The following is a 12,894-nucleotide window of genomic DNA, read 5'->3' as shown; positions in this document are numbered from 1 at the left end:
TGATGGGGCCCACAACATAAACAGACAAACAAAAAAGAGTTACGTATCCTTGATCTGATCACCACATTGAACAAAGAATTCATTTTTCTCAAAACTATTACCAAAAAAATTAACCTTGGCAAGGAATTAGCCTTTCCAAAGGAAGTTCACAGGAGAACCTTACTACTTCCTACATTAACAAAAAGATAGGGAGAGCAGCTAGATGGCCAAGTGGTTAAAGTGCCGGCCTGGATTCAGGAGTACCTGAGTTCAAATCCGGCCTCAGACACTTGACACTTAACCCAACCATCAGCCAGTCAGTCACCTTGACTTAACCCCCATTGCCTACAAAAAAAACCCAAAAAACAAAACAAAACAAAAGATAGGAACTAGACCTATGATTTCATTGGTATAGGGAACTCTGAGAGATAACTACCAATGAAGGAAGGAGAAAAGGTACATCTTTTCTGAAACTTAGAGTCTTAGAGAGTTTCCTAGCACATCAAGAGGTTAAATGACTTACCCAAGTTCACACAATCAATATGTATCAGAGGCAGAATTTGAACTCCAGTCTTTTCCAGGCCATTTCTCTGTTCCCTACTCTATGCTGCCTCTCACTAAAAGAAAATTAGAAGAAAACTTGAAAATAAGAAGAGGGTGAATAGAAAAGGCTCCAAAGGCAGACAACGGGGAAGGAAAAAGGAGAAAAAGAGTCAAAGAAAGACTGCAGGGCCAGATTTCATATTCTCAAAACCATGCAATTTACAGCACTTAAACCCTGTTCTATTGCCAGGTTCAATGTCAAATGAGATGGAAAAGGAAGAAGAATATAGCCAGCCAAGGTCAGTCCTCTGTTCCAGCTCCTCAGGGAATGGCTACTGCCCTGTGAGAAATGGTTGTTAATAACCAATATCTTAGGGAGATTCAGAGTTCCCCCCTTCTTTCAAAGTCCTTCAGGCTTTCCTGAAAGACATTACTCATGAGATTGTATTAATTCTCCTCAATCTAGGTCAGACCCCACCCAACTATGCAAGGAATTTAATCTATGGCTGGGATGCTCCTTTAGTTCAAACTTGGGTGGAGACAGATCCTTTTGTCTAGATAGCGAAGGCTTCTCCTCTAAGGGTCTGCCAATGAATTGATAGCCTAAATGTATGGGTGGTCTGCTAAAGTCCTTCATTTTAACATAGCCTACCTCTAATTACTTGAACCAATTAGATTTGATTGCTATTTGATGGACCACCTACTGTTTTGAAGGGTACATGAACTGTGAGTCCACTACTATGATTGTCTTTGGTCTGAGACTGGGCCAAATGATCCACCCATTTATTAAGAGCCTGCTGCTTATTAATAAATTTATTAAATTATATGGAAACTATGTCTCTCAACTTTTTAATCATCACAGCCCTCAATTCAGTTGGGTTTTTTTTCTCCATCTAGGAATGTTTCATCAGCTACATATTAATTTATTTCTCTTACATAAATGTCAAGAACAGGGTTGAAATATTAGTTATGGAATAGGTGAAGAAAAGAGGAGAAAGCCAGTAGACAAGCTCTTTCCATCTAACCTGCTATTTCCCCAACTCAGTCCCCTCCTATTTCTAGCCATTACCAGTAGAAAAAAGGTGGTTCAAGCTAACACTTCCCTGTTACCTTGAGTAGTAAAAAATGCTTACAAATTTTACGTTTACCTTTTTCTTTTCAACCTTTTCTTGCCAATCATTACATAGGTTTTAAACAATTTAGAAAAAAAGTTTCTAATCACAGGGACATCTGTCATTGAAGCTGTCCATACAATACTTGTAGACTTGGCCAGAATGTATGACTAAGGTATTTCTGAGAGTTGTAGGTCATAAAAAATCTGGCTTGAGGGACCAAAGTTTAAATTTATGTACCAGTTTCTTTTTCACAAAACCTAACAAAAATATGATCTGGTCTACTAGCCCTTGCCTCCCTGTACCTTTTCATGTTGCTCAAATGGTTTATTTCAGAAACTACATTCTTTTCTAATACATTGGGCTTGCCCCAAAGGGAAAGAGCAAAATTTGGCTTCCTGGCAGCTTATGCAACAGTCATAAAAGGGAGATAAACAGCTGCCAGACAGGTTGTAAGTTGGGTTAACACCAACCTGGCATTTAATTGGCATAACTGATATGTTTATCTTGCAACTAGCTTCCAGGAAAGAGAATACACTAGTATTGGCATAGGTTAATGTTAACCACGTTTACTAAATATTCTTAACAAACTGAATGAAAGTTATTTTTTTTTAACTGAGGCAATTGGGAGGTTATGTGACTTGCCCAGGGTCACACAGCTAGTAAGTGTTAAGTGTCTGAGCCAGATTTGAACTCAGGTACTCCTGATCCAGGGCCGGTGCTCTATCTACTGCTCCACCTAGCAGCCCCTTGAATGAAAGTGATTTAAAGTCCAAGTTTTATGTTTGCAATTTTATGAAACATTTTTTCTAGCTCTAAAGGATTTGTTCATTTAAATTTAAATTTCCTAAGCAGTTGTCACACAAGCCCAGGTCTGATAGAATTTGTTTGTTTAACTTTGATTTTTTTCCTCTTGAGAAGTAGAAAATCACAAGTCTTACCTGTATCCTATATACTAAATCAGCTGCCTATTCCTTACTGATAGGAAACAACACTAATGCTGACTCATTATAAAAGGGTGGGAAAGGGAAGTCTGGTGGCAACAGTTCATAGAGCACCAGCATGGAGTCAGGAGGGACCGGAGTGCAAATCCAGCCTGAGACACTCCAACACTTAAGTAGCTGTGTGATCCTAGGCAAGTCACATAAACCCTGATTGCCACCCCCCCCCCCACACACACACGTTAATTTTTTTTTAAAAAGGTGGAAAGTCTCTGAAGTATAAAGAGAAATAGATTTGGAATCTGTGCACATGGGTTCAAGCCCTGGTTCTAACCATCTTGCTATCTATATGAGCTTGAATGAGTCATATTCTCCTCTGAATTTAATTTTCTTACCATAAAACAGTGAGGGTTGACTAGATTCAATGTACTTTTCCTTCCTTCTCTAAATCCATCGATCCCATGAGTCTGGAGATAAAATTAACATAGTACTTGATACTTTGTATAAATTCTACAGATATTAATTCCATAATCAATCATTTGTTTTAGACAAGAAAAAGAAGTCCCTAAATTGGATAAGTGTGATTCAGGAATTCTGTTATTCCAATATATTTTTTAAACCCATAGCATTATACATTTACCTTTAAAGATCCTGATTGTATTTAGAATGCCCAAATACTCAATCAAATACATAAATATATTTATACATATTAATGTGTATGTACTTGTATGTGTGTGCATATACAAACATGTGTGAAAGTTCTCTTACTTTTGATAAGGGGGCATTCCTAGACAGAAAAAATATAGTAGCCACTCTGCACCTACCTACCCTCCCTGAATACTTTCCCCCTTCCAATAGACTAAATTAGGTGGAAAGAAAAGTACTGGGGCCATCACAATAGTACATACTGTTATCCCTTTCATATCACGACTCTCCCCATCATGATTTTGATGTATTGTGGGTTGGCATAAGAAATTAAGTGGGAATTTGGGGGGAGTTTTGTGGAAGCCTCAGATGACACACAAAGGCCAGCAAATGACACAGAAAAAGTTTAGAAACTCAGAAATGTATAAAATAGATGTATAGTACTGTATAATATCAATAAATTTTATATTTTATTGCCATAATATTTCAGATTTTTCTCCATGATGAAGGGAGGGCTAAAAAATATTTTACATGGATTTTCTAGTTTGCCAGATGCTACATACCTAAACGCTAAACCATGATGTGAAAGGGATAAGTGTATTTCTTTTTCAATGAAAGAGTAAAAGGTTTTCTCTTTTAGCAAATTGATACCTCTGCTGCCCAGTAGTCAGGTACCAGAATCATGTCAGATAGACTGTAGCAGCACCAACCAGAGGCCAGATCTTTTTTCTGGGGCATTAGCCTCTGTATATAGGCAAATGAGGATATTTCTCCCAATAGAAATGAGATGTCACAATACCCTGAATGCCTTACAATAGTTTGTTTCCCCTTTGCACACTAAGAAAATGCTGTAGCCTCTTGATTTATTCCCCAGTTAGAGGGGGAAAAGGATCAGTACAGGTAGAGCTATAGCTAGCATATTTCAGCTCTGGGGCAAGCATCACAAAGTGGATACCAATCAGCTCTTTAAGGCAAATTCATTTGGGGAGGAAGGGTACATGATAAAGCAATTCTGCTGTCAAAAAGGGAAGTAAAATCACTTGGGGTATGGAAAGTACCTGGGAAAGAAGTGATTGTCATCAGAAAGCTTCTTGTGAAATCATTTTTTTTTCTCCAATTAATTTAAGTGCTTTAAATGCCCTCTAAATTTCAGTTAACTAGGACAAAGCCCAAGTTGCCCTGGCCTGGTTATGACTAAATGCAAGGTCAAACATAGATAAATTGTGCCTTGGATACTCTAGCAGTTTTATTTTTATTTATTTTTTACTCTAAATCTATAAATCCTATGAAGATATAGATAAATGTGTGTATTACATATATACATATACACACGCTTGTATACATGCATCTCATTGCTATATCCATCCTTACCACCTTCTTCTCATTAGAACCAAGTTAAGGCAAGAATTGGCAGTATATAGTAGTGGTGCCATTATGCCTAAAACATCCATTTAGTCTTTCTTTTCTCCTAGCCTACTGTATGTCCTGATCTTTTCCACATCAAGTAGTCAGTATAATATTTTATTCTTTGGGGTACTAGAGCCTAAAAAGTATATATACAAAAAAAGAAAAAAGAAAATTGAACACCAAATTATCTGGCTTATTTTGATACATTTTGGACTGTAACAATTCTAACAAATCAATTCTTTTTTTTTTTTTGCAGGGCAATGGGGGTTAAGTGACTTGCCCAGGGTCACACAGCTAGTAAGTGTCAAGTGTCTGAGTCTGGATTTGAACTCAGGTTCTCCTGAATCCAGGGCCGGTGCTTTATCCACTGAGCCACCTAACTGTCCTTAAATAAACTTTTTAACAGCTAATGAAAATAGAATTGATTTGTTAGGGCGGCTAGGTGGCGCAGTGGATAAAGCACCGGCCCTGGATTCAGGAGTACCTGAGTTCAAATCCAGACTCAGACACTTGACACTTACTAGCTGTGTGACCCTGGGCAAGTCCCTTAACCCCCATTGCCCCACCAAAAAAAAAGGTTTATTTAATATACTTATGATTTTGAAATGTATTTTAATAATATTTTAAATTAATATGTATTAATTATATTAATATAATATTTTAAAATATTCAGTAAAGTTGTAAATGTTCATCACTAGTCTTTAATCATCTAAAGTCTCTCTAGAACAATTCAATCAGTTTTTCAATGGCTACAGTAAATGACTGATAGATTCAGTAATTTGAAGATGGCAGGGTGACTATGTATGATTGGAATGGGGTTAGAGGGTGTAACCTTACTAACCAATCAAATTAAATGATAGAAGATTTATATCCCTGTGAATAATTACAAGTTTCAAAGTATTATATAATAATAGGAAGCTAATAGATTAGTTAGAAAGGCAAAGCAAATCTATTTTATAGCTTTGTATATTGAGAAATGAACCAACCAAAATTAGATTTTTCTCAATGATTTGAGTTTTAAAAAACTTTTCTTAATTTACAATAATGACTAGTCTATGCAGAGCTAATTATTCAGTAATCACAGTTTCAAAAATTAGCAAGCAAACAAGATTTTCTTCTCCAAGTGGCTCTTTTTTTTTTTTTTTTTTAGTGAGGCAATTGGGGTTAAGTGACTTGCCCAGGGTCACACAGCTAGTAAGTGTTTAGTGTCTGAGGCCGGATTTGAACTCAGGTACTCCTGACTCTAGGGCCGATGCTCTATCCACTGAGCCACCTATCTGCTCCCTTCTATCCTTTTTTGATAGAGGTACACACTGATTTTAGATACACACTGATCAAAGCTCAGGTACTCCTGACTCCAGGGCTGGTGCTCTATCCACTGCACCACCTAGCTGCCCCTCCAAGTGGCTCTTAAAGCAGGATCTTGAACAGTCAATTTGCCTGCCTCCCTTCAACTGATCTCTTTAGGGATACACGGCCTGGATTCCTATCTCAATCATGAATATACTCCCACCCCTTTATATTCTCCCAATCCCAGTGAATGTGAACCCCTGGCTACCAATGTACAAAACCTGGAAACCATCCCCAATTGTCCACTCCCTTATTCTTAACCCTCTCACTTCTATCTCCTCAATGTGGTGGTCCAGATCTGCCTACCACTTCACTCTGGAATGCCTGCTCCATAAGTAACAAATTTTATTTCATCTCAAATCTCTTTCTCTACCATTTTATGGAACCCACTAAGACACGGTTGCTTTCTGATGGCACTGTTTCATTTCCTATGTTCTTCAGCACTAGTTGCTCTTTCAACCATAATCCCTATTCACTGATGGAGGTGAAGAAAGTCTAAATAAATACTCCTTATGCTACCTTGACACTTCCAGGTGCTTGGTTCTATCACTAATACTTAGCAAACTCTCTTCCTTTCAGGTTCATGATATCCAAATCACCCAAACCAGATCCTGGTGGTCCTCAACTCCTCACCCCTCTCCCCCAGGACATTCTCCTCCTCTCCTAAATTAGTTTATTGCCTGACTCATAGACTTTCTACCCCACAACTAACTCTGTCCTTCAGATTAAGGGACTTCAGCATATATATTAACACTTTCCTCAACTACATTAACTTCTCAATTATTCAAACTACTCTTCATCTATGTCATGCTAATTAACTATGCACAATCACCAAGACTCTGTCTTTGGCCCTCTTTTCTTTTGCCTTTATATTATCTCACTTGGTGATCTCATTGGTTCTCAGGAGTTCAATTATTATCTCAATGCAAATCATTCCCTAGCCCCAGGCTCTCTCCTATTTCACCAGCCATCTTTCAGATATCTCAAACTGAATGTCCCAGAGGTACCTGAAACTATGTGTCCAAAACAGAAATCACTATCTTTTCCCCCAAACCCTTCCCTCTTTCAAATTTCCTATTTTTTTTTAAATTTTTTTTTTTTTGCGGGGCAATGGGGGTTAAGTGACTTGCCCAGGGTCACACAGCTAGTAAGTGTTAAGTGTCTGAGGCAGGATTTAAACTCAGGTATTCCTGAATCCAGGGCCGGTGCTCTATCCACTGCGCCACCTAGCTGCCCCCTAAACTTCCTATTATTTTTAAGGGTACCATCAACTTCCCAGCCACCTCAGCATGATACTCAATGCTTGACTCTCATTCATCCTATACATCAAATCCATTGCTACATCATATCATTGCCACCTTAGCAATATCTCTTGCATACTTCCTTTCTCTAGACAACCACAGTCACCCTAGTTTAGGCCCTCATTAGGTCTTGCCTGGACTATTTCAATAACTTTATAATAGGTCTCTGAATATATCTTCTCACTTCAATCTACTCGGCTTCCAAATGATTTCCTAAAACATAGGTCTAACCATGCTTCAATAAACCCCAGCAGTTCTTTATTATTTCCAAGGTCAAATGTAAATTTCTCCATTTGGCTTTTAAATCTCTTCACAACCTGGACCATTACTACCTTTCCACTTGTCTTAGACGTTTCCACTCCTTTAGAGTCTTCCATGCCTGGAATTCTCTTTTCTCACCCCCATGTCTTGGTTTCTGTGGCTTCATTCAAAAAAGCTCAAACCCAGCCTTCTGTTAAGAGGTTTTTCCTAGTCCCCCTAGCTACTAGTCCCTTCTTCAATACAATTACTTTCTATTTACTCTGTGTGTGTGTGTGTATATGTGTGTATATATATATATATATATATATATATATATATATATATATATATATATATATATATATATGTATGTATGTATGTATGTATGCATGTATATATACACACACATACATGCATACATATACACACATCCACACACACATATATCTTCATCTTCTATGAGCCTAGTTATTTTCATGTTAATTTCCCCCATTCAAACCTGAGCTCTTTTAGAGAAAGGACAATTTTTGCCTTTCTTTGTGTCCTCAGTGCTTAGCATACCACTTGTCTTATAGTAAGCACTTAATAAATGTTAGTTCACTGATTGGTTAAAATTAATTCTTCTCTAATTTACTTTATAGCATTGTCTACCATTACGTATTTAAATGTTCAGTTCACTGAAACATATTCCTTAGGTATATTTATTAAAGATAATGAAGTTTATATAGGAAAAATATTTGCCACACAATACTGCAGAATCTTTCTTTTTTTTTTTTTTAAGTGAGGCAATCGGGGTTGAGTGACTTGCCCAGGGTCACACAGCTAGTAAGTGTTAAGTGTCTGAGGCTAGATTTGAACTCAGGTACTCCTGACTCCAGGGCCGGTGCTCTATCCACTACGCCATCTGGCTGCCCCTCAAATCTTTCTTAAAAGTAGAAAGTATCTTTAAAAACAAAACAAACTAGAAAGCCTATCCAACCATTACTTGTGTGATTTTTAAAAATGAATTAGAATGATTTCCACAGAAACTGGTATAAACTTTTTCCTGTCCCCACAAAATCTCTATCCCCAATATTTAAGAGATGACAACTTTATATTGCTTAACTGAAGATTGAAAGTATCCTAAGCAAGATTCCCCCCAATCCTCTCTCACTCCTCAAAACTCAGTATACTTTGTAGAAACCCTTCTCTCTCATTATCTTCGCGTAGTGGGAATTTAACATTATCACAACTATTTGAAATTTCTTTTTAATTCTTGTGGCTTTTATTGATTTTTCTGAATAAAGTTTGATTTATATTATCGTCCTATTCAAAGTACTATAATAATTTGTAAAAGGAAATTATACTTGACAAATGCTGTTGACTAAGAACTGACAGAAGGTAACTTGGTCTTTATTCCCAGGCAAATGAATTGCCTGAGGCTGACCAGTCACTTCCATCCTCGGATTATTTTGTAGAGCTCCCAAATTGTCCTCTTGGGAGATGCCCAAACTTTCTTTAAGAATTTTCACTTATTATGCAAAATTATTTATCTGGTGAAAACTTGAAATGCCTAACCCCTCCCACCTGCAGCCTAATCATTGTTAGTAGCCTATTTGGGCAATTCCCTTGCTCTGATTAAAGACCTGAATTTTGTTTTATTGACTGTTTTCATTTAAAATTCACTATGACATAATGTAGTGGAATTTAATCTACTATCAAGATCACATAGAATCAGAGAACTTCTATGCTTACAAAAAAGTATCCCTGAGCCATTGCCCCAATTTCTAGAACCCCCTAGGTCTTGCTTTAGAACATGAACTCCATCTCTCTCTCTCTCTCTCTCTCTCTCTCTCTCTCTCTCTCTCTCTCTCTCTCTCTCTCTCTCTCTCTCTCTCATTTTCTCTCCCTCTCTCTCTCCCCCATCTATCTCTCTGTCTCTTTCTGTGTCACTATGTCTGTCTGTCTCTGTCTCTATATAAAACATATATTATACATATGAATTATATATGTATACATAAATAATATATATGTACACAAATGGGAAAGAGTGAGGGACAAGGAGAAGTTGAAGATCATCTATATGTGTGTGTATGCACATACATCTTTATGCAATGTACATAGATGCATATATGCACAGACATGTATGAATGTGTGTATGTGTGTATGTTGCATCTTCAATTTCTGCTTGTCCCTCACTGACTCTTCTCCATCTGTGTATATGCATACTCAGGTTTCCACAAAATAATAAAAAAAAATACTTTCACTGACCCTCCTACATCCTTTCCAACTACTGGCCTATCTTTCTCTTCAGTCTATTGCAATTAGTCTCTCTCTCCCTCTGTCCCTCTCAAAAGTAACTAATGTCCTCTTCTTGGTCTCTATACTCCCTGACCTCTCGGCAGCATTTTACACTATTGACCATTCCTTACTATTACAGAAGCAAAACAGGGTTAATTGAGGAGTAGTAACGGAAACAACTAAATGAACTCAAAGATATACAAAGGACTTTTATATACATTATTTCATTTGATCTCCACAAGAATCTTTTGCAAAAGAGGTTCTAATTATCCTCCATTTTACAGATAAGAAAACTAAGGCACAAAATAAGAATTGTACTTGGCCACATAGTTAGCAAGTGTCTCAGGTGGGATTCATACCCAAGAATGTCCTCCTGACTCAGAGAGTCCATTATTATTTCTGCTATTCATTCCACATCATGGAAAATGAAGCTGCAAAGTAGTTTCCTCTTACTCAAAGGGAATATAAGTGCTTCACCACTGGCAACGAGACTTAGTCCCGATCCATACTTCTGTATGTGAAAACATGCATAGAATTCTTTGTGGTAAGTGATTTATTTGAAGGATATAATGGCCTTAAATAATTTTCCAATGTATACAGAACTCTGAATGATACAACACTTTCAAACAGTATAAAAGGGGGAACCAAAGGGATAAAAAGAGAGAAAAAATTAACATAGAAAAGTAAGTGAAGAGAAAGTGTGCAAAGCTGTTATAATGATGTTGATAGTGATGGTCATCTTTTTCTGAGCACTGGCTACCCTTTATATAGATAGTAGGGACTGTTTGAGAAAGCACACAAGGGAATTTAAGTGGAATCAATAATAAACTCCAGGGAACTATTAGCAAAGTCAATAGGCCTATATATAAGATCATAAATTTTGAACTGAAAGGAAGTTAGGGGTCATCCAGTCCAATCTTCTCATTTAACAGATTAGGAGGATCAATGAAGTACAGTGACTAGCCCAACATAGCAAAGGTATTAAGTAGCAGAGGCAAAATTCAAAACCTGACCCTCCAAAAGAAAAATTTTCCTTTTCTGAGCAGCCAGAGGTTTAGAGGGAAATAATCCCATTCTTTGGGAAAGATAGGTTGGAGTCATGTTGGAGGTTAGAAAAAGGAGAAAGCAATGTAGTGGGGAAAAATGAATGTTGTGGTGAGAGGATGTATGCAAAGTTCTCTGAAATGACAGTTATTATTATTATTAAGCCTTCAGTTATTCAATGTCCCTGTGAAGCAGTTGTTTTTTCCTTTCATAAAGCCATATATAATCTCATATCTGTGTTCTTTAGCAGCAGTTATGTAGAGTATCATGCTAATCAGGCCAAGGTTAGAATATTTGATTAATGAGATCAAGGTCATGCTTTGATCCCGGATGGAAAAGTTAGCTTCCTATGCAGAAAAAAAAAATCTCTACTCCAACCACCTGGTAAGAGATTGCAGAGAATAGCACAGAACACAATAACAGAGATTAATGCCATAAAATTAATGTCCAACATCTGAATTTCTTCCCAAACAATGTTGATTAGACCAATACCTTAATTGACGTTCCTGTGCTTTCTTTCAATAATAAATAAACAACACCTCCAAGTTGACCTCCCTGGAAAAACAGATCTTTGGTTTATAGAAGTGTATACAAAAAAAAATCCTTACTATAAGAATGCCAGGATTCTTGTGTCCTTTTGCTGATCCTAAGAAAAGAAAATAAAGAGATGAAAATAGTACAGGATCACTTCAATTATTATTGTATTCTGACTCATTTTTTCCACTGTTTTCAGGTTCTATATAAATGAGATTACAAACTACTCAAAATAGAAAACTTTATCCTTGTATTTCAGGATTTCCAAATTCCCAGTTTGCTAATGGTGATATGTAAATAGTGAGAATCCTACAAAAACAGAGGAGGGTATATTATAAAGAAGTGGAGGTGATCTTCCATTAACATAATGACTGGTCAAACTATCTTAATGGGCTATGTAGAAGAATGATTAAAAATTTCTTTTTTAGAATTTATGTGCAGATATGTGACTTGGGAAGTAGTCTAATATTTTAAAAATTTTCTTCAAAGGGTCTAGAGGCCTTATGAGTCAATTTATTCTAAGTGGAAGGGAAAAGTCATCTGCCAATAAAAAAAAATTGTCAAAAGCACAAAGGAGGCAAATGAAAAACATCAGTATCTGAATATTGGATTTTGTTACAAAATCATATCATCAATACCAATAATAAAACCATATTTCCAAATCTGACAAAGAAAAGGGAGGTAGAATAAGAGGAAAGGAGGAAGGAATGTAGTTTGAGGTATTTTCTAGCACATTTTTTCCCCCTTCTACCCACTGAGATCCTACTAACTCAAAAGTAAGAAATGGATCTTAATGATTATCCAAAGTGAGGAAATGGGGGTTGGACTTCTCTCAGTTTCTTTAAAGGTCTGCTTCTCCTCCCCACCCCACCCCCACCCCCAATGCACAAAATCACATGATTCAGGGAAACCCTAGGCTGGTCAGGTGTGGGAGGAGTTGAAGGGTTGTCCCTGTGTCTCCTTCCCCCATTGGCTATACTACATTCTGATTAGCTAGTTTTGGGCCCCAGTTTTTGGTGGGTGGATTGTAATCCTTGAGTAATTGGGGAAGAAGGGGAGGGGCCAGTCATGGTAAGAGATAAAAAGGCTTGGGAGCCTCCATTTTGTCACCATTCCAGTAGGGGATGGCAGTTCTTGTGAGAATGACAATAAATGACTTTGATGCATCACCAATACTGAGTTCCAGAAGTTTTTGAAGTTCTGTTTTCTTACATCCAAATTAACTTTTTTGTTTGTTTTTAAACAGGTTTTTAATGTGTCTGTGGTGGGGTATCTAATATTAGAAAAGAAAGTAATTCTCAAATAATCATTGGATTTATGATTTTATATTTGGATATTTCCTCTGATGGTACAACCTATTCCTGTGTGAATGTATTCTCCCATTAGTTCACCACAGAGGGTCTACCTGACATGCTGGAGACCTTACAGGATTTCTCCTACCATCAAGATGACATCAGTGAAGTGCTTCAGCTATCCATTTGTAATCTCCCTTTGCCCATCTGTTCTTCCTATCATACA

This window comes from Dromiciops gliroides, chromosome 4 (genome assembly GCF_019393635.1).
Source record: "Dromiciops gliroides isolate mDroGli1 chromosome 4, mDroGli1.pri, whole genome shotgun sequence".
Classification (NCBI taxonomy): domain Eukaryota; kingdom Metazoa; phylum Chordata; class Mammalia; order Microbiotheria; family Microbiotheriidae; genus Dromiciops; species Dromiciops gliroides.
Note: the sequence above shows the minus strand (reverse complement) of the source record.